The sequence below is a fragment of the Lissotriton helveticus genome, chromosome 5_1, assembly GCF_964261635.1.
Source record: "Lissotriton helveticus chromosome 5_1, aLisHel1.1, whole genome shotgun sequence".
NCBI lineage: Eukaryota > Metazoa > Chordata > Amphibia > Caudata > Salamandridae > Lissotriton > Lissotriton helveticus.
Genome location: NC_136065.1, coordinates 1,663,793,649 through 1,663,813,808, shown reverse-complemented (window position 1 = coordinate 1,663,813,808; position 20,160 = coordinate 1,663,793,649). Strand labels below are relative to the sequence as shown.

Here is a 20,160-nt window from a genome sequence, read left to right as displayed (position 1 = left end):
TAGCTCAAACTTAATTAATGCGAGACCTATCGCATTGCAAATGCTTGTTATGATTTTTTGAGCCCTGGCCTACGTTGAAACATCTTTAAAGAATACCAGCACTTTAGTTTTGTCCATGTTCAGCTTGAGACAGTTGGACTTCATCTAGGTGGCCACTACCGTCATGCATGTGGTGAACTTGTTCCTAGTGTTTGATGCTTGTCCAAGAGGGACAGTATCAGTTACGAGTGTGAGGATATTTTTGTTGCAAGTCTGGACGATGTGGTCCACTGAACTCATGAATATTTTGAAAAGTGTTGGGCTGGGCAAGGAGCCCTGTGGTACTGCAAATGAGTTTCTCTGCTTCAAAGCCCACAGCTCAATTGTCACCTATGCCAACTGCAATTCTATGCAAAGGGTGGCACTCTAAAGGAATTTCTGTTTACATGTTTAAGCCACGCCCTAATTGTATTTGCCGCGCCCCTTTCAGGGACCCCACATTTTTTTCATCCCACTTTAAACTCTGCCTCGCTGTAACTAGGTAGCCCGATCGCAGGCAACTATTTCTGTATTGTGGTATCGATTTCTTTTAAAAGTAATGAGAGCCTGGGCACATTGGATTCTTTCCCGATTAAAACGCTGTTCTTTCTGTGGAAGCAAATTATGGTACCTCATGATTAATGATATATTTACAGGAAAACGTGTCATTAGTTTAATCTTCCATAAACGCCCAGTAGGTATATGGCTATATTTTACTATTAACTGTGACTCCTTTTAAAGATGTGAAAAGAAGCCTTGAATCGAGCCAGCCAGGAGTCGAACCTGGAATCTTCTGCTCCGTAGGCAGACGCGTTATCCATTGCGCCACTGGCCCGCCGATGACCTTCTCAGAGAGGGGTGAGAATATGGAGCTGCTTATCCCAGGGTATCGGTAGAGAGTGATACTGAAAGCTTTGGAGTGTTAGCATGAGCATGTCATTCAAAGTCAAACGGGGAACTCTGCAGTAGCACAGGGTGAACTCCCAGAATGTAGGCGTCATGGGGAGAGTGAAGAGCTTTAACAACCTTCTGCCTGGAAAAGCAATCAGCGGGGAGACTGGGAGCATTGGGACAGAGAGAACTGGCGACGTGACTAGTTCTTTTCCGCTTCAGTGCAAGTGCACAGGGCGGTGTGGCGGGAAATACAAGTGTTTGCGCACAACATTATTCATCGCAACTGGAAAGAACGACTGTTCCGTAGACACAATACATGTGTTATTTCTTTTTCTAGAATCGTTGCCACGCACCAGTATCTCAGATGCTCCGTTATTTTGCCCGGTTTCAATGGAATAAGTCACTAGCAGCTGCATCCGTGACAGCCATTATGAAGGCCCGTGCCTTCGAGACCACGCTGGTAAAGGTGCTTTTTCAAAAATTCACTAGCATTTGTTGTTCCATGAAAATATTGGTCCCTTTGGCAAATCGACAGATATCTGTTTTACAGTTAAAAACAGACCTCTCGAAAACTCTGAATGGCCCACTTTTAAATAAAAAAATATTGGCGTTAAATTCCTATTATGTAATTTAATTCAAATGCCTAGCTGTTTGTGTACCGAAGTTTACAGATCCGTTTATTATAATATCACCCAGGACGGAACTTCATGGTCTAAGAGGAGTGATGTGGTTTCTCTCACGTTTATAGATTATTGCAATGTTTATATTATTGTTTGAAAAAAGTGATATCCACTATCGAGCCAGCCAGGAGTCGAACCTGGAATCTTCTGCTCCGTAGGAAGACGCGTTATCCATTGCGCCACTGGCCTGTCGTGGCTCTATTGATCAGAGAAAAGATGATAACCACGTCACAAGAAAGGTGATAGAAGCTCGTGTGACACGGCTGTAGCGATGCACTCTGGAGCCAGCCTATAGGTCTGAGGAGCTTCAGAGCCCTGCTCTCTCTACTGCTTGCAGAGATGAATGCTGCCTTCGAGGGGGAAGGGCTTCTTGGCTTTGCCTCCTCTAACTGCAAAAATGCCCCGGTTACTTACCGGTAATCTTCATTACTCCGAGTCCATGTCTTCCTCGCCACAGTAATATACATATGAGCCTCCGGCTCCACACAGAACTCCAAGTAAATTAAAAAGAGCAGCGCTCTAGTCTCCCCTCCCTCCTCCAATATGGCCCCAGAGGCTTCACGGCACCGTCAACAATGAAGCCGACATCAGACCCTGAACTCGTAACCACAGGCTCACAGGATGAGAAACCCCCACCAACAGGGAACGAACAGCAGACATCAGGGACAAAACACGGGGAGGGGGCAGGAACACCATCCCCAACTGAGTCTTGAACAGAGCCCCAATGAAAGTCAATTCTTGAGCTGGAACCAGGGAGGACTTCGGTACATTCACGAGGAACCCATGATGCTCCAGGACATGGCACACCTTCCGGACATGCAACTCCGCCTTAGGAAGAGAAGAAGCAGAAATTAGAATGTCGTCCAGATAAGGAAAAACACTAACTCCCTCTCCATGCAAATGTCCAATAAGAGGAGCCAGAACCTTAGTAAAGATCCGGGGAGCAGAGCAGAGCCCAAAAGGCAATACCTGGAATTGGTAATGAAGACCCTGCACACAAAACCGGAAAAACTTCCGAAAGTCTGGATGAAGAGGAACATGAAGGTAAGCATCCTTCAGGTCCAGCGATGCAAGGAAATCCCCTTGAGAGATCAGAGGAAGGATCAAGGGAAGGGAAACCATCTTGAACCGATGGTGAGGGATGAAAGTATTCACCCACTTCAGGTCCATCACCGGCCGAAGATCCCCGGTGCGCTTGGACACTAGGAAAAGTATCAAATACACCCCTTGCCCCAACTGATCGCTGGGCACAGGAACGATCGCCTTCTAGACCAACAGGGACGCAATGCCGTCCAAAAGCGCCAGTCGTTTCACCGGATCTCTCGGGCAAGGAGTGGCCCTGAAACAGTCTGGGGGTGTCCGGGCAAATCCAATGCGCAAACCCTCCAAGATCACCTGAAGCACCCATTGGTCCGACACAGTCGCCCGCCAAGAGTCCAGGAAGCAAGAGAGCCGACCCCCAACCGGACCCACACCAGGAGCGATCCAGTCATGATTTGGAAGCGGGAGCGGAGGAGGCAGAAGCTCCGGAGAACCAGGACTTATCAAAGGAGGGAGCACCCCGGCCACGCCCCCGTCCACGAAAGGGCTGACCTGCCCGACCCCTCTTCGAGGCACCAAAAGACCGCTGCGAACCAAAGGCACGGAACCTGCCAGGACGGTCAGGAGCAAGCAGTTTATGGTCCTCTGCCGTCTTCTTCACCATGTCGTCAAGAGAAGAACCAAAAAGCTTAACCCCAGAAAAAGGAATTTTCATGAGCAAGTTTTTCTGTGCAGCATCAGCCTTCCAGGAACGGAGCCACAACTGACGCCTCGCAGCCACAGAGGATCCAGCCGCAGAAGCAGCAGCCCCCAGCTAATCAAAGGAGACATCAGACAGCAGACGAACCTGCTGCTCCATCATCGCCAGGGTAGAAGAAACATCCTCCCCCTGGTCCAACAACTCCGACAGAGACTGAAAATCCTTGAGCAAGGACTGGATAGTGTAAGACGAATAGGCCGCAGCCCTGATAGAAAAATTGGCAGCCGCAAAAGTGCGTTTCACAGCACCATCCACCTTACGGTCAACCGGGTCAGCAGGAGAAGAGTCCTCCGAGACAACGGACCCATGTGAAGACATGCTTGCCAACAAAGAGTCAACCTTCACTGAGGCAGGGTATTTCACCGCAAAATCCTGAAGAGGGTACCTCTTACTCAAGAAACGAGGAAAGGAACCTTTGTCCACATCCTTCCATTCATTCTCCAGGACCTTCAAGACAGAGGAATGGAGAGGCAAAGAATCAGGCTCGGGACGATGATATTGCGAAAACAGATCGTCTTCCAGAGGCACATCAGAAGCAGGGAACACCAAGTTTTCGCGAATGTGGCCCAGCACCTCCTTCAGGTCGGCACCTTGTACAAAGCGACCCCTGACATCAACCGCCTCTTCATTCTCAGAATCAGCATCAGCAGCAGCGCCATCAACCCTCGCCTTTTTAGGAGGAGGGACAGGCACATGACCCTGCAAAGCAGCAGAAACAGCAGTATTAATCATCTGCTGCAAAAGTTCCATAGAGGGAACATGCACCCCCGAACCGGAAGCCACGTCCAAAGGAGCAGAATCACCCATGCCGGAGGAAAGAACCCAGAAAGCCAGCCACGTGTAAGAAAAACAAACACAGGCAAAAACGAAGAACAGGCCCGGTAAAGTAGGACCCCAGGTTGCTAAGCAACCCAACCAACTCCACCTGGACCGAAGCCGAAGGCCACAAAAGCAGCCGGAAGAGCCGCGCGCCGCAGTAGAAACGAGGCATAGACTGCAGCGCGCCGAGCCCAATGAACCCCAAAACGCGGCTCCCGCTCCGCAGGAAACACGAAGAGGCATGCAACACGCCGGCGCGGAGACTGGCATCAGGTAAGCCCGCAGACCGGTAAAATTCAACTGTAGCACCCGGCTCCCAGAGAACACGCACCCGGCCGTGCAACGTCCGCACAGCAGGACGCGCGGCCGGGAACGAAAAAAAAAACGGCATACAGGACACAAGGCGTCCCGCCCAATAACAACCAACACCAGCCGTATACAGAGAAGCCACTCCAGTCCGCTTAAGCAGGACGCGAGGCAACCAGGCAGAAGAAGGGGGAAACAAGACAATCAGCAAAACGAAGCCAAAGTAAATGACAAATTAACGCATGCAAATACCAACAAACATCCCCCAACTAGATACCACAGGGCAAGGGGAACCGCTAAAGCAGGAACCCCGGCCCACTCACCTGACCAGCAGGGAAAACACAGCACTCGGAGAAGTGCAGAAAAAAAGAACAGGCTGGGCTGCTTGTTATGTGTCCTTTTATGTGATTGGAGGAAGCCTCTGGGGCCATATTGGAGGAGGGAGGTGAGACTAGAGCGCTGCTCTTTTTAATTTACTTGGAGTTCTGTGTGGAGCCGGAGGCTCATATGTATATTACTGTGGCGAGGAAGACAGGACGAGGAGGTAATGCGGCTGGAGCATGACATCTTACAATTCCTTCTGTTATATATAACAATATATAACATTTTGCAGTACTACATTACAACTACGAACAAACTACTATACACCAACCCAGGGCTCTGTGCTTAGCATAGTTTGCCGCCTGACTGGTATTTTGCTGCTTCTGTCATTGCATTTAGATATACAACAACTAACATTACACCTACAACAAGCAAGGATTATTGGCTTTGTCATTGGTTGTTAGCTGCATAAGATGAATAAGCCCCACTGGCTCGACCTCAGTTCTACAGTCTTTCAGATACAGTGGCCTGCCAGGAAGCATCCTGGTGGCCATGCGCCTGTGGTCACACAATGAAGGGAGCAGGCGCTGTAAGTATTGGTTGGGCACTTCCTTTGGTAATGACTAGGCCACTGAAGCCAGAAGCGCCAGCACACATCCCACTGATATGTAAGCACGTGGGCTACTTTTCTATAGTGCAACTCTAGCTACAAAGCAATGTAGTGCTGCACAGGAGCAGAGGTTAATTTGTATTAAAAAACATGCAAATGCCAGTGGCCAACATTTTTCTTAGGAAGCACTCCACCCAGTTCCACCACCGGCATGGGATGTTAATTAATAAGCGCTTCCATATAGTCTGACTAAAGCTGTACTTTGATTATGGTTGACAACAGGGCACTTAATATATTCAACCACTTAAAACAATCTGCCCCTGTTCGAAATGCGTGCCTCGAGGGGGCAATGGTTTCCACCTTTGTCCAAGTAGTGACCCTTCCTTCTAGTCAGGATAAGGGAGTTACACTCTTAAAATAACCCCTGCTCACCCCCTTAGTAGCTTGGCACCAGCAGTCAGGCTTATCTTAGAGGCATTGTTTAAAGCATTTTCACATAACCAACAGTAACACAGTGAAAGCACTACAAAAGGACATCACACCAGTTTATAAAAATTTCCAATATTTTTATATACTTAAGACAAGACCAAAAATGATAAAAATCGACAATAGAGTACTTAGAAATCTTCAATCATCAAAATAGAGTTGAAATATGGTTCCTAGAAGTCGATAGCTCGTGTCTGGGGTTATCACTGCGTTTTAGCATGCTAATGACCTGGCAGAAGTGTGAGGCCAGCCCTGGAGGGCTTATTCAAATTGCTAGGTCTTAATTTTCTTACTGGACAAAAGAAGAAAGGAGGAGTCTATGATGTGTCGAGGGATGTCATTCCAGGCTTTAGGAGCTAAGTTTGAGAAGGCCTGACCCTACCATGATTTGCTTTTGTGCATGCCTGGGACGTGTGCTAGTGAGAGTCTGGTAGAGCAGAGGTGTCTATAAGATTTTTGGAAATGAATGTGGGTGTGCTGGTAGGCAGGGCGTATGTTGTGGAGTGCTTTGTGTTTGTGAGTGAGAAGTAGTTTGAAGTCTACACACTTGTGTATTGGGAGCCACTAGAGCTCCCTAAGGCGAAATGTGATATGGGCTCAGCATGGGAGTTTGGGGAGAACACTTGCTGCTGCGTTGTGGATGGTCGGAATTCTCCTTGTGAGCTGGTTGGTTATTCCTGCGGATAGGATATTTACATAGTACAGCCTGCTGCTGAGGGCTTTGGTGATCGGTTTATTGGTGCTAACCAGTTGCCACTTGAAAATCTTCTACAGCATCCTCAGGGTGGGTGTTGAAGCAGGATGAGTAAACTGTGTCGTAGCCATGTCCAGTTTATTTACAATGATTCTGAGATTTCTTGCTTGTGAGCTGGGTCAGCGATCCATAGGCCACCAGGTGTAGTTCTATCAGGGCTTGAAACATCCACTTGCATTGTCAAGCAAGATTTATTCAGGACAGGCCTTTTTTTAGGGACTACTCGCCCTTTCTGGCCAGTCGAAAATCCTCTAATTTCAGAGAAGACAAACTGACTTGTGACCTCTGTCTCTGAAAGCAGAAAAAATGTGACAAGATAACAATATTTAAAGGCATCTTTATTGCTCACAAAGTCAACGAGAAATAAAAATGGCATTAAATCACATTATCTTATCACATTTGTTGGCTTTCAGAGAAACAGAGGTCAAAAGTCAGCTTATCTTATTACATTTATTTTTCTTTCTGTGACTTTAGTTAGAGGATTTTGTAAAGTGAACTGCATGACAATTGAACGTGCACAGCATGTTAAATGAAAGGCTGTAAGATGTCAGGCTTTTTCTAACAACATTGATTCCTTGACCTCTGGTCAAAGGTAGCACTCCTCCCAGCAGCGCCGCTTGTCAGCTGGTTCACCCGAGCCTTGTGCCTCTCTCCCCTGGGTTCGAGGCTGCTCTGCTCCTTCCTGGTATTTGCCGCCTCTCCCCCCTATTGCTGCGTGACTGCTACCTGTATTGGTCTGTATTGTGCTTCATTCACTGTCCCTGTACTTTGCCTCTGTCCCTGTAATCACTTCCACTCCCCGCCGCTACGACCCCACCCCCCTACTGCCTCTTGCCTGCTCCCTGCCGCCCGCCTGTTTTGCTGCCGTTCCCCGCCACCTCCCGCCGCTGCTTCCCTGAGCCCCCCCCCCCCGCACCCCATCGGACACCATGCTCCTGCCTCCCAGCTGCTCCTCCCTCCTTATCCCCCTCTTATGGAGGACGCTAAGGCAAGCCCGTCTGCGCCCATCCACGTCTGGACCTCGACCAGCGCCAGAACCTTTGGACCCGCGAACGCCACAACACCAGACTCCGCTACGACGCCAGCACCCTGTACGCACTCAACGCCGGCCGAAAGCACACGCGCTTCCAAGCCACCCCGAAACAGACTCAGGGACCTTTCTCCTGCCACACCTGCAGCTTCACCTTCGACAGAACCACCAAACCACCAAGGACTGGACCCAACCACCTCCGCTGCATACTCCTCAACACCCGCTCCGCACGCAAACACGCCATCGAGCTCTGGGATCTGCTCGACTGCTCCGCCCCAGACGTGGCCTTCCTGACCGAGACCTGCTGGAACGACTCCTCGGCGCCCGACATCGCTATTGGCATCCCGGACGGCTACAAAATCACACGCAGGGATCGCGCCAACGGTATCCGAGGAGGAATAGCATCGTCCACAAGTCCACCCTCAAGGTCGCCACCCACACAGACGTAACCCTCAACACCACCGAACACCTGCACTTCCGGATCCACACCGACCCCAACACCACCCTCAGAGGAACACTCATCTACAGACCCCCCGGACCCCTAGCTCAATTCAGCGACTCCATCGCTGACCTCACCAGCACCCACGCACTCGCCTCCACCGACTACATCCTCCTCGGGGACCTGAATTTCCACCTCGAGAACAACAGTGATGCCAACTCCACCACCCTGATCACCAACCTCGCCAACCTTGGCCTCAGACAATTCGTCACCGCACCCACCCACGCCGCTGGCCACGCACTGGACCCCGCATAATGTTGAGAATGAACCCAGAGTTTCATGTGATACTGTGCGCACATTTTTGTGGATAGATCCTTTCCACATCACGATTAGATCCTTTTCAAACAGTGCCTTTATGGTAAAACCTAAGTCTGCTAACTCTGCCCATTCATTAAAAGAGGTCCTACTTTCAGCTTTGTTTTGCTATAGAACTTTATTTTGCTTTAGTAGTTTCTTTTAAGAACACAGTCGCTAAACTATTAACCATACTCTTCTAACAAAAAGCCTGCTTGTTAAACGTTAACTGAGTTTTCATTTTAACACAGGCCCTCAGTTTCACATCCATTTTCATAGCCCCAAAAAATCTACCTGTTGACTGATTGCTTTACCATTTCAAGTAACATAAACTTTAGAGGGGTTTTCACCACCAGCCGTCAGTGCACTCTTTCACCAGGCACAAACACCACCAGCCGTCAGGGCACGCTTCCACCAAACACTCACAACCACACTCACAACCACACTCATACACACAAACACACACTCATAACCACACACTCATAACCACACACACACACTCACAACCACACTCACAACCACACACACAACCACGCACACAACCACACCGTCAGTACACACTTTCACAAGACACAGACACCATAAGTCGTCAGTGCATGCTTTCACCGGGCACAAACACCACCGGCCGTCAGGGCACGCTTTCACCGGGCACAAACACCACCAGCCGTCAGTGCACGCTTCCACCAGGCACACACCACCAGACGTCAGTGCACGCTTTCACCAGGCACACAACCACTACCAGCCATCAGTGCACGCTTTCACCAGGCACACACACACCACCAGCCTCCAATGCACGCTCTTACCAGGCACACACACACACCACCAGCCGTCAGTGCACGCTTTCACCAAGAACACACACACACCAACAGCCGTCAGTGCACGCTTTCACCAGGCACCCACACCACCAGCCGTCAGTGCACACTTCCACCAGGCACACACACCACCAGTTGTCAGTGCATGCTTTCACCAGGCACACGCACCACCAGCCATCAGTGCACGCTTTCACCAGGCACACGCACCACCAGCCGTCAGTGCACACTTCCACCAGGCACACAAACCACCAGCCGGCAGTACACACTTCCACCAGGCACACACACCACCAGCCATGAGTGCACACATCAATTGTTAACGCATCCACAGTTAACTATTGTAGCAATCACAGTATGGCGCACTTTACTTTTAAACATATTCATCTAAAGCGCAGCATGCCACCATTCCTACAAAAATAAATACACTTTTTTTGGCCTACAATTTATAGATTTTGTTGCAATTGGTGTTGCAATATTTAGCAATGCCAATAGCTCAAACTTAATTAATGCGAGACCTATCGCATTGCAAATGCTTGTTATGATTTTTTGAGCGCTGGCCTACGTTGAAACATCTTTAAAGAATACCAGCACTTTAGTTTTGTCCATGTTCAGCTTGAGACAGTTGGACTTCATCTAGGTGGCCACTACCGTCATGCATGTGGTGAACTTGTTCCTAGTGTTTGATGCTTGTCCAAGAGGGACAGTATCAGTTACGAGTGTGAGGAAAGTTTTTTTTGCAACTCTGGACGATGTGGTCCACTGAACTCATGAATATTTTGAAAAGTGTTGGGCTGGGCAAGGAGCCCTGTGGTACTGCAAATGAGTTTCTCTGCTTCAAAGCCCACAGCTCAATTGTCACCTATGCCAACTGCAATTCTATGCAAAGGGTGGCACTCTAAAGGAATTTCTGTTTACATGTTTAAGCCACGCCCTAATTGTATTGGCCGCGCCCCTTTCAGGGACCCCACATTTTTTTCATCCCACTTTAAACTCTGCCTCGCTGTAACTAGGTAGCCCGATCGCAGGCAACTATTTCAGTATTGTGGTATCGATTTCTTTTAAAAGTAATGAGAGCCTGGGCACATTGGATTCTTTCCCGATTAAAACGCTGTTCTTTCTGTGGAAGAAAATTATGGTACCTCATGATTAATGATATATTTACAGGAAAACGTGTCATTAGTTTAACCTTCCATAAACGCCCACTAGGTACATGGCTATATTTTACTATTAACTGTGACTTCTTTTAAAGATGTGAAAAGGAGACTTGAATCGAGCCAGCCAGGAATCTTCTGCTCCGTAGGCAGACGCGTTATCCATTGCGCCACTGGCCCGCCGATGACCTTCTCAGAGAGGGGTGAGAATATGGAGCTGCTTATCCCAGGGTATCGGTAGAGAGTGATACTGAAAGCTTTGGAGTGTTAGCATGAGCATGTCATTCAACGTCAAACGGGGAACTCTGCAGTAGCACAGGGTGAACTCCCAGAATGTAGGCGTCATGGGGAGAGTGAAGAGCTTTAACAACCTTCTGCCTGGAAGAGCAATCAGCGGGGAGACTGGGAGCATTTGGACAGAGAGAATTGGCGACGTGACTAGTTCTTTTCCGCTTCAGTGCAAGTGCACAGGGCGGTGTGGCGGGAAATACAAGTGTTTGCGCACAACATTATTCATCGCAACTGGAAAGAACGACTGTTCCGTAGACACAATACATGTGTTATTTCTTTTTGGGTTTCGCCTGCCGAAGGCTGCGCTCTGCGCAGCTTTTCGGCGCAGGTGAAATCCTATGTTGACCATAAGGACTTCGGGAACGTCCCCCGGCTCTCATTGGCTAGCTCCATAAATGGAGGCTAGCCATTGGGTGCCGGATCTGTCCGTCAAGGCCGGACCAGATTCGGGGGCGTTCCTGAGATTTTTTCCCTGGGCGGAGTTACGTTTTTTCCCGTTCCCTCCCCTTTCACTGAAAGTGATTTCAGATGCGCTGTCCATTCCCGCCCCCTCCGTGTGCCTCCCCGCCCCCCCTCGCTGTCCTGTGCACGTTTTCCTCCTCCCTCCCGCCGTCCGTGTCCTCTCCCGCCGTCCGTGTCCTCTCCCGCCCTCCTCCCGCCGTCCGTGTCCTCTCCCGCCCCCTGTGTCCTCGTAGGTGCTTGTTCTAGAATCGTTGCCATGCACCAGTTTCTCAGATGCTCCGTTATTTTGCCCGGTTTCAATGGAATAAGTCACTAGCAGCTGCATCCGTGACAGCCATTATGAAGGCCCGTGCCTTCGAGACCACGCTGGTAAAGGTGCTTTTTCAAAAATTCACTAGCATTTGTTGTTCCATGAAAATATTGGTCCCTTTGGCAAATCGACAGATATGTGTTTTACAGTTAAAAACAGACTTCTCGAAAACTCTGAATGGCCCACTTTTAAATAAAAAAAATATTGGCGTTAAATTCCTATTATGTAATTTAATTCAAATGCCTAGCTGTTTGTGTACCGAAGTTTACAGATCCGTTTATTATAATATCACCCAGGACGGAACTTCATGGTCTAAGAGGAGTGATGTGGTTTCTCTCACGTTTATAGATCATTGCAATGTTTATATTATTATTTGAAAAAAGTGATATCCACTATCGAGCCAGCCAGGAGTCGAACCTGGAATCTTCTGCTCCGTAGGCAGACGCGTTATCCATTGCGCCACTGGCCCGTCGTGGCTCTATTGATCAGAGAAAAGATGATAACCACGTCACAAGAAAGGTGATACAAGCTCGTGTGACACGGCTGTAGCGATGCACTCTGGAGCCAGCCTATAGGTCTGAGGAGCTTCAGAGCCCTGCTCTCTCTACTGCTTGCAGAGATGAATGCTGGGGAAGGGCTTCTTGGCTTTGCCTCCTCTAACTGCAAAAATGCGGCTGGAGCCTGACATCTTACAATTCCTTCTGTTATATATAACAATATATAACATTTTGCAGTACTACATTACAACTACGAACAAACTACTATACACCAACCCAGGGCTCTGTGCTTAGCATAGTTTGCCGCCTGACTGGTATTTTGCTGCTTCTGTCATTGCATTTAGATATACAACAACTAACATTACACCTACAACAAGCAAGGATTATTGGCTTTGTCATTGGTTGTTAGCTGCATAAGATGAATAAGCCCCACTGGCTCGACCTCAGTTCTATAGCCTTTCAGATACAGTGGCCTGCCAGGAAGCATCCTGGTGGCCATGCGCCTGTGGTCACACAATGAAGGGAGCAGGCGCTGTAAGTATTGGTTGGGCACTTCCTTTGGTAATGACTAGGCCACTGAAGCCAGAAGCGCCAGCACACATCCCACTGATATGTAAGCACGTGGGCTACTTTTCTATAGTGCAACTCTAGCTACAAAGCAATGTAGTGCTGCACAGGAGCAGAGGTTAATTTGTATTAAAAAAATGCAAATGCCAGTGGCCAACATTTTTCTTAGGAAGCACTCCACCCAGTTCCACCACCGGCATGGGATGTTAATTAATAGACGCTTCCATATAGTCTGACTAAAGCTGTACTTTGATTATGGTTGACAACAGGGCACTTAATATATTCAACCACTTAAAACAATCTGCCCCTGTTCGAAATGCGTGCCTCGAGGGGGCAATGGTTTCCACCTTTGTCCAAGTAGTGACCCTTCCTTCTAGTCAGGATAAGGGAGTTACACTCTTAAAATAACCCCTGCTCACCCCCTTAGTAGCTTGGCACCAGCAGTCAGGCTTATCTTAGAGGCATTGTTTAAAGCATTTGCACATAACCAACAGTAACACAGTGAAAGCACTACAAAAGGACATCACACCAGTTTATAAAAATTTCCAATATTTTTATATACTTAAGACAAGACCAAAAATGATAAAAATCGACAATAGAGTACTTAGAAATCTTCAATCATCAAAATAGAGTTGAAATATGGTTCCTAGAAGTCGATAGCTCGTGTCTGGGGTTATCACTGCGTTTTAGCATGCTAATGACCTGGCAGAAGTGTGAGGCCAGCCCTGGAGGGCTTATTCAAATTGCTAGGTCTTAATTTTCTTACTGGACAAAAGAAGAAAGGAGGGGTCTATGATGTGTCGAGGGATGTCATTCCAGGCTTTAGGAGCTAAGTTTGAGAAGGCCTGACCCTACCATGATTTGCTTTTGTGCATGCCTGGGACGTGTGCTAGTGAGAGTCTGGTAGAGCAGAGGTGTCTATAAGATTTTTGGAAATGAATGTGGGTGTGCTGGTAGGCAGGGCGTATGTTGTGGAGTGCTTTGTGTTTGTGAGTGAGGAGTAGTTTGAAGTCTACACACTTGTGTATTGGGAGCCACTAGAGCTCCCTAAGGCGAAATGTGATATGGGCTCAGCATGGGAGTTTGGGGAGAACACTTGCTGCTGCGTTGTGGATGGTCGGAATTCTCCTTGTGAGCTGGTTGGTTATTCCTGCGGATAGGATATTTACATAGTACAGCCTGCTGCTGAGGGCTTTGGTGATCGGTTTATTGGTGCTAACCAGTTGCCACTTGAAAATCTTCTACAGCATCCTCAGGGTGGGTGTTGAAGCAGGATGAGTCAACTGTGTCGTAGCCATGTCCAGTTTATTTACAATGATTCTGAGATTTCTTGCTTGTGAGCTGGGTCAGCGATCCATAGGCCACCAGGTGTAGTTCTATCAGGGCTTGAAACATCCACTTGCATTGTCAAGCAAGATTTATTCAGGACAGGCCTTTTTTTAGGGACTACTCGCCCTTTCTGGCCAGTCGAAAATCCTCTAATTTCAGAGAAGACAAACTGACTTGTGACCTCTGTCTCTGAAAGCAGAAAAAATGTGACAAGATAACAATATTTAAAGGCATCTTTATTGCTCACAAAGTCAACGAGAAATAAAAATGGCATTAAATCACATTATCTTATCACATTTGTTGGCTTTCAGAGAAACAGAGGTCAAAAGTCAGCTTATCTTATTACATTTATTTTTCTTTCTGTGACTTTAGTTAGAGGATTTTGTAAAGTGAACTGCATGACAATTGAACGTGCACAGCATGTTAAATGAAAGGCTGTAAGATGTCAGGCTTTTTCTAACAACATTGATTCCTTGACCTCTGGTCAAAGGTAGCACTCCTCCCAGCAGCGCCGCTTGTCAGCTGGTTCACCCGAGCCTTGTGCCTCTCTCCCCTGGGTTCGAGGCTGCTCTGCTCCTTCCTGGTATTTGCCGCCTCTCCCCCCTATTGCTGCGTGACTGCTACCTGTATTGGTCTGTATTGTGCTTCATTCACTGTCCCTGTACTTTGCCTCTGTCCCTGTAATCACTTCCACTCCCCGCCGCTACGACCCCACCCCCCTACTGCCTCTTGCCTGCTCCCTGCCGCCCGCCTGTTTTGCTGCCGTTCCCCGCCACCTCCCGCCGCTGCTTCCCTGAGCCCCCCCCCGCACCCCATCGGACACCATGCTCCTGCCTCCCAGCTGCTCCTCCCTCCTTATCCCCCTCTTATGGAGGACGCTAAGGCAAGCCCGTCTGCGCCCATCCACGTCTGGACATCGACCAGCGCCAGAACCTTTGGACCCGCGAACGCCACAACACCAGACTCCGCTACGACGCCAGCACCCTGTACGCACTCAACGCCGGCCGAAAGCACACGCGCTTCCAAGCCACCCCGAAACAGACTCAGGGACCTTTCTCCTGCCACACCTGCAGCTTCACCTTCGACAGAACCACCAAACCACCAAGGACTGGACCCAACCACCTCCGCTGCATACTCCTCAACACCCGCTCCGCACGCAACACGCCATCGAGCTCTGGGATCTGCTCGACTGCTCCGCCCCAGACGTGGCCTTCCTGACCGAGACCTGCTGGAACGACTCCTCGGCGCCCGACATCGCTATTGGCATCCCGGACGGCTACAAAATCACACGCAGGGATCGCGCCAACGGTATCCGAGGAGGAATAGCCATCGTCCACAAGTCCACCCTCAAGGTCGCCACCCACACAGACGACACCCTCAACACCACCGAACACCTGCACTTCCGGATCCACACCGACCCCAACACCACCCTCAAAGGAACACTCATCTACAGACCCCCCGGACCCCTAGCTCAATTCAGCGACTCCATCGCTGACCTCACCAGCACCCACGCATTCGCCTCCACCGACTACATCCTCCTCGGGGACCTGAATTTCCACCTCGAGAACAACAGTGATGCCAACTCCACCACCCTGATCACCAACCTCGCCAACCTTGGCCTCAGACAATTCGTCACCGCACCCACCCACGCCGCTGGCCACGCACTGGACCCCGCATAATGTTGAGAATGAACCCAGAGTTTCATGTGATACTGTGCGCACATTTTTGTGGATAGATCCTTTCCACATCACGATTAGATCCTTTTCAAACAGTGCCTTTATGGTAAAACCTAAGTCTGCTAACTCTGCCCATTCATTAAAAGAGGTCCTACTTTCAGCTTTGTTTTGCTATAGAACTTTATTTTGCTTTAGTAGTTTCTTTTAAGAACACAGTCGCTAAACTATTAACCATACTCTTCTAACAAAAAGCCTGCTTGTTAAACGTTAACTGAGTTTTCATTTTAACACAGGTCCTCAGTTTCACATCCATTTTCATAGCCCCATAAAATCTACCTGTTGACTGATTGCTTTACCATTTCAAGTAACATAAACTTTAGAGGGGTTTTCACCACCAGCCGTCAGTGCACTCTTTCACCAGGCACAAACACCACCAGCCGTCAGGGCACGCTTCCACCAAACACTCACAACCACACTCACAACCACACTCATACACACAAACACACACTCATAACCACACACTCATAACCACACACACACACTCACAACCACACTCACAACCACACACACAACCACGCACACAACCACACCGTCAGTACACACTTTCACAAGACACAGACACCATAAGTCGTCAGTGCATGCTTTCACCGGGCACAAACACCACCGGCCGTCAGGGCACGCTTTCACCGGGCACAAACACCACCAGCCGTCAGTGCACGCTTCCACCAGGCACACACCACCAGACGTCAGTGCACGCTTTCACCAGGCACACAACCACTACCAGCCATCAGTGCACGCTTTCACCAGGCACACACACACCACCAGCCGCCAATGCACGCTCTTACCAGGCACACACACACACCACCAGCCGTCAGTGCACGCTTTCACCAAGAACACACACACACCAACAGCCGTCAGTGCACGCTTTCACCAGGCACCCACACCACCAGCCGTCAGTGCACACTTCCACCAGGCACACACACCACCAGTTGTCAGTGCATGCTTTCACCAGGCACACGCACCACCAGCCATCAGTGCACGCTTTCACCAGGCACACGCACCACCAGCCGTCAGTGCACACTTCCACCAGGCACACAAACCACCAGCCGGCAGTACACACTTCCACCAGGCACACACACCACCAGCCATCAGTGCACACATCAATTGTTAACGCATCCACAGTTAACTATTGTAGCAATCACAGTATGGCGCACTTTACTTTTAAACATATTCATCTAAAGCGCAGCATGCCACCATTCCTACAAAAATAAATACACTTTTTTTGGCCTACAATTTATAGATTTTGTTGCAATTGGTGTTGCAATATTTAGCAATGCCAATAGCTCAAACTTAATTAATGCGAGACCTATCGCATTGCAAATGCTTGTTATGATTTTTTGAGCGCTGGCCTACGTTGAAACATCTTTAAAGAATACCAGCACTTTAGTTTTGTCCATGTTCAGCTTGAGACAGTTGGACTTCATCTAGGTGGCCACTACCGTCATGCATGTGGTGAACTTGTTCCTAGTGTTTGATGCTTGTCCAAGAGGGACAGTATCAGTTACGAGTGTGAGGAAATTTTTTTGCAACTCTGGACGATGTGGTCCACTGAACTCATGAATATTTTGAAAAGTGTTGGGCTGGGCAAGGAACCCTGTGGTACTGCAAATGAGTTTCTCTGCTTCAAAGCCCACAGCTCAATTGTCACCTATGCCAACTGCAATTCTATGCAAAGGGTGGCACTCTAAAGGAATTTCTGTTTACATGTTTAAGCCACGCCCTAATTGTATTGGCCGCGCCCCTTTCAGGGACCCCACATTTTTTTCATCCCACTTTAAACTCTGCCTCGCTGTAACTAGGTAGCCCGATCGCAGGCAACTATTTCAGTATTGTGGTATTGATTTCTTTTAAAAGTAATGAGAGCCTGGGCACATTGGATTCTTTCCCGATTAAAACGCTGTTCTTTCTGTGGAAGAAAATTATGGTACCTCATGATTAATGATATATTTACAGGAAAACGTGTCATTAGTTTAATCTTCCATAAACGCCCACTAGGTATATGGCTATATTTTACTATTAACTGTGACTTCTTTTAAAGATGTGAAAAGGAGACTTGAATCGAGCCAGCCAGGAATCTTCTGCTCCGTAGGCAGACGCGTTATCCATTGCCCCACTGGCCCGCCGATGACCTTCTCAGAGAGGGGTGAGAATATGGAGCTGCTTATCCCAGGGTATCGGTAGAGAGTGATACTGAAAGCTTTGGAGTGTTAGCATGAGCATGTCATTCAACGTCAAACGGGGAACTCTGCAGTAGCACAGGGTGAACTCCCAGAATGTAGGCGTCATGGGGAGAGTGAAGAGCTTTAACAACCTTCTGCCTGGAAGAGCAATCAGCGGGGAGACTGGGAGCATTTGGACAGAGAGAACTGGCGACGTGACTAGTTCTTTTCCGCTTCAGTGCAAGTGCACAGGGCGGTGTGGCGGGAAATACAAGTGTTTGCGCACAACATTATTCATCGCAACTGGAAAGAACGACTGTTCCGTAGACACAATACATGTGTTATTTCTTTTTGGGTTTCGCCTGCCGAAGGCTGCGCTCTGCGCAGCTTTTCGGCGCAGATGAAATCCTATGTTGACCATAAGGACTTCGGGAACGTCCCCCGGCTCTCATTGGCTAGCTCCATAAATGGAGGCTAGCCATTGGGTGCCGGATCTGTCCGTCAAGGCCGGACCAGATTCGGGGGCGTTCCCGAGATTTTTTCCCTGGGCGGAGTTACGTTTTTTCCCGTTCCCTCCCCTTTCACTGAAAGTGATTTCAGATGCGCTGTTCATTCCCGCCCCCTCCGTGTGCCTCCCCGCCCCCCCTCGCTGTCCTGTGCACGTTTTCCGCCTCCCTCCCGCCGTCCGTGTCCTCTCCCGCCGTCCGTGTCCTCTCCCGCCCTCCTCCCGCCGTCCGTGTCCTCTCCCGCCGCCTGTGTCCTCGTAGGTGCTTGTTCTAGAATCGTTGCCATGCACCAGTTTCTCAGATGCTCCGTTATTTTGCCCGGTTTCAATGGAATAAGTCACTAGCAGCTGCATCCGTGACAGCCATTATGAAGGCCCGTGCCTTCGAGACCACGCTGGTAAAGGTGCTTTTTCAAAAATTCACTAGCATTTGTTGTTCCATGAAAATATTGGTCCCTTTGGCAAATCGACAGATATCTGTTTTACAGTTAAAAACAGACCTCTCGAAAACTCTGAATGGCCCACTTTTAAATAAAAAAAATATTGGCGTTAAATTCCTATTATGTAATTTAATTCAAATGCCTAGCTGTTTGTGTACCGAAGTTTACAGATCCGTTAATTATAATATCACCCAGGACGGAACTTCATGGTCTAAGAGGAGTGATGTGGTTTCTCTCACGTTTATAGATCATTGCAATGTTTATATTATTGTTTGAAAAAAGTGATATCCACTATCGAGCCAGCCAGGAGTCAAACCTGGAATCTTCTGCTCCGTAGGCAGACGCGTTATCCATTGCGCCACTGGCCCGTCGTGGCTCTATTGATCAGAGAAAAGATGATAACCACGTCACAAGAAAGGTGATACAAGCTCGTGTGACACGGCTGTAGCGATGCACTCTGGAGCCAGCCTATAGGTCTGAGGAGCTTCAGAGCCCTGCTCTCTCTACTGCTTGCAGAGATGAATGCTGGGGAAGGGCTTCTTGGCTTTGCCTCCTCTAACTGCAAAAATGCGGCTGGAGCCTGACATCTTACAATTCCTTCTGTTATATATAACAATATATAACATTTTGCAGTACTACATTACAACTACGAACAAACTACTATACACCAACCCAGGGCTCTGTGCTTAGCATAGTTTGCCGCCTGACTGGTATTTTGCTGCTTCTGTCATTGCATTTAGATATACAACAACTAACATTACACCTACAACAAGCAAGGATTATTGGCTTTGTCATTGGTTGTTAGCTGCATAAGATGAATAAGCCCCACTGGCTCGACCTCAGTTCTACAGCCTTTCAGATACAGTGGCCTGCCAGGAAGCATCCTGGTGGCCATGCGCCTGTGGTCACACAATGAAGGGAGCAGGCGCTGTAAGTATTGGTTGGGCACTTCCTTTGGTAATGACTAGGCCACTGAAGCCAGAAGCGCCAGCACACATCCCACTGATATGTAAGCACGTGGGCTACTTTTCTATAGTGCAACTCTAGCTACAAAGCAATGTAGTGCTGCACAGGAGCAGAGGTTAATTTGTATTAAAAAAATGCAAATGCCAGTGGCCAACATTTTTCTTAGGAAGCACTCCACCCAGTTCCACCACTGGCATGGGATGTTAATTAATAAGCGCTTCCATATAGTCTGACTAAAGCTGTACTTTGATTATGGTTGACAACAGGGCACTTAATATATTCAACCACTTAAAACAATCTGCCCCTGTTCGAAATGCGTGCCTCGAGGGGGCAATGGTTTCCACCTTTGTCCAAGTAGTGACCCTTCCTTCTAGTCAGGATAAGGGAGTTACACTCTTAAAATAACCCCTGCTCACCCCCTTAGTA

The 20,160-nt window shown here is 48.6% G+C and overlaps 3 non-coding genes across 3 annotated transcripts; all 3 read right to left on the bottom strand.

Moving 5' to 3' along the window:
* Positions 1-780: 780 nt before the first annotated feature.
* Positions 781-853, bottom strand: TRNAR-ACG (transfer RNA arginine (anticodon ACG)). Its single transcript has one exon. It is a non-coding gene; the product is annotated as a tRNA-Arg (tRNA).
* An 11,078-nt stretch (positions 854-11,931) lies between these two features.
* On the bottom strand, positions 11,932-12,004 carry TRNAR-ACG (transfer RNA arginine (anticodon ACG)). Its single transcript has one exon. It is a non-coding gene; the product is annotated as a tRNA-Arg (tRNA).
* A 7,059-nt stretch (positions 12,005-19,063) lies between these two features.
* On the bottom strand, positions 19,064-19,136 carry TRNAR-ACG (transfer RNA arginine (anticodon ACG)). Its single transcript has one exon. It is a non-coding gene; the product is annotated as a tRNA-Arg (tRNA).
* Between the last annotated feature and the right edge of the window lie 1,024 nt (positions 19,137-20,160).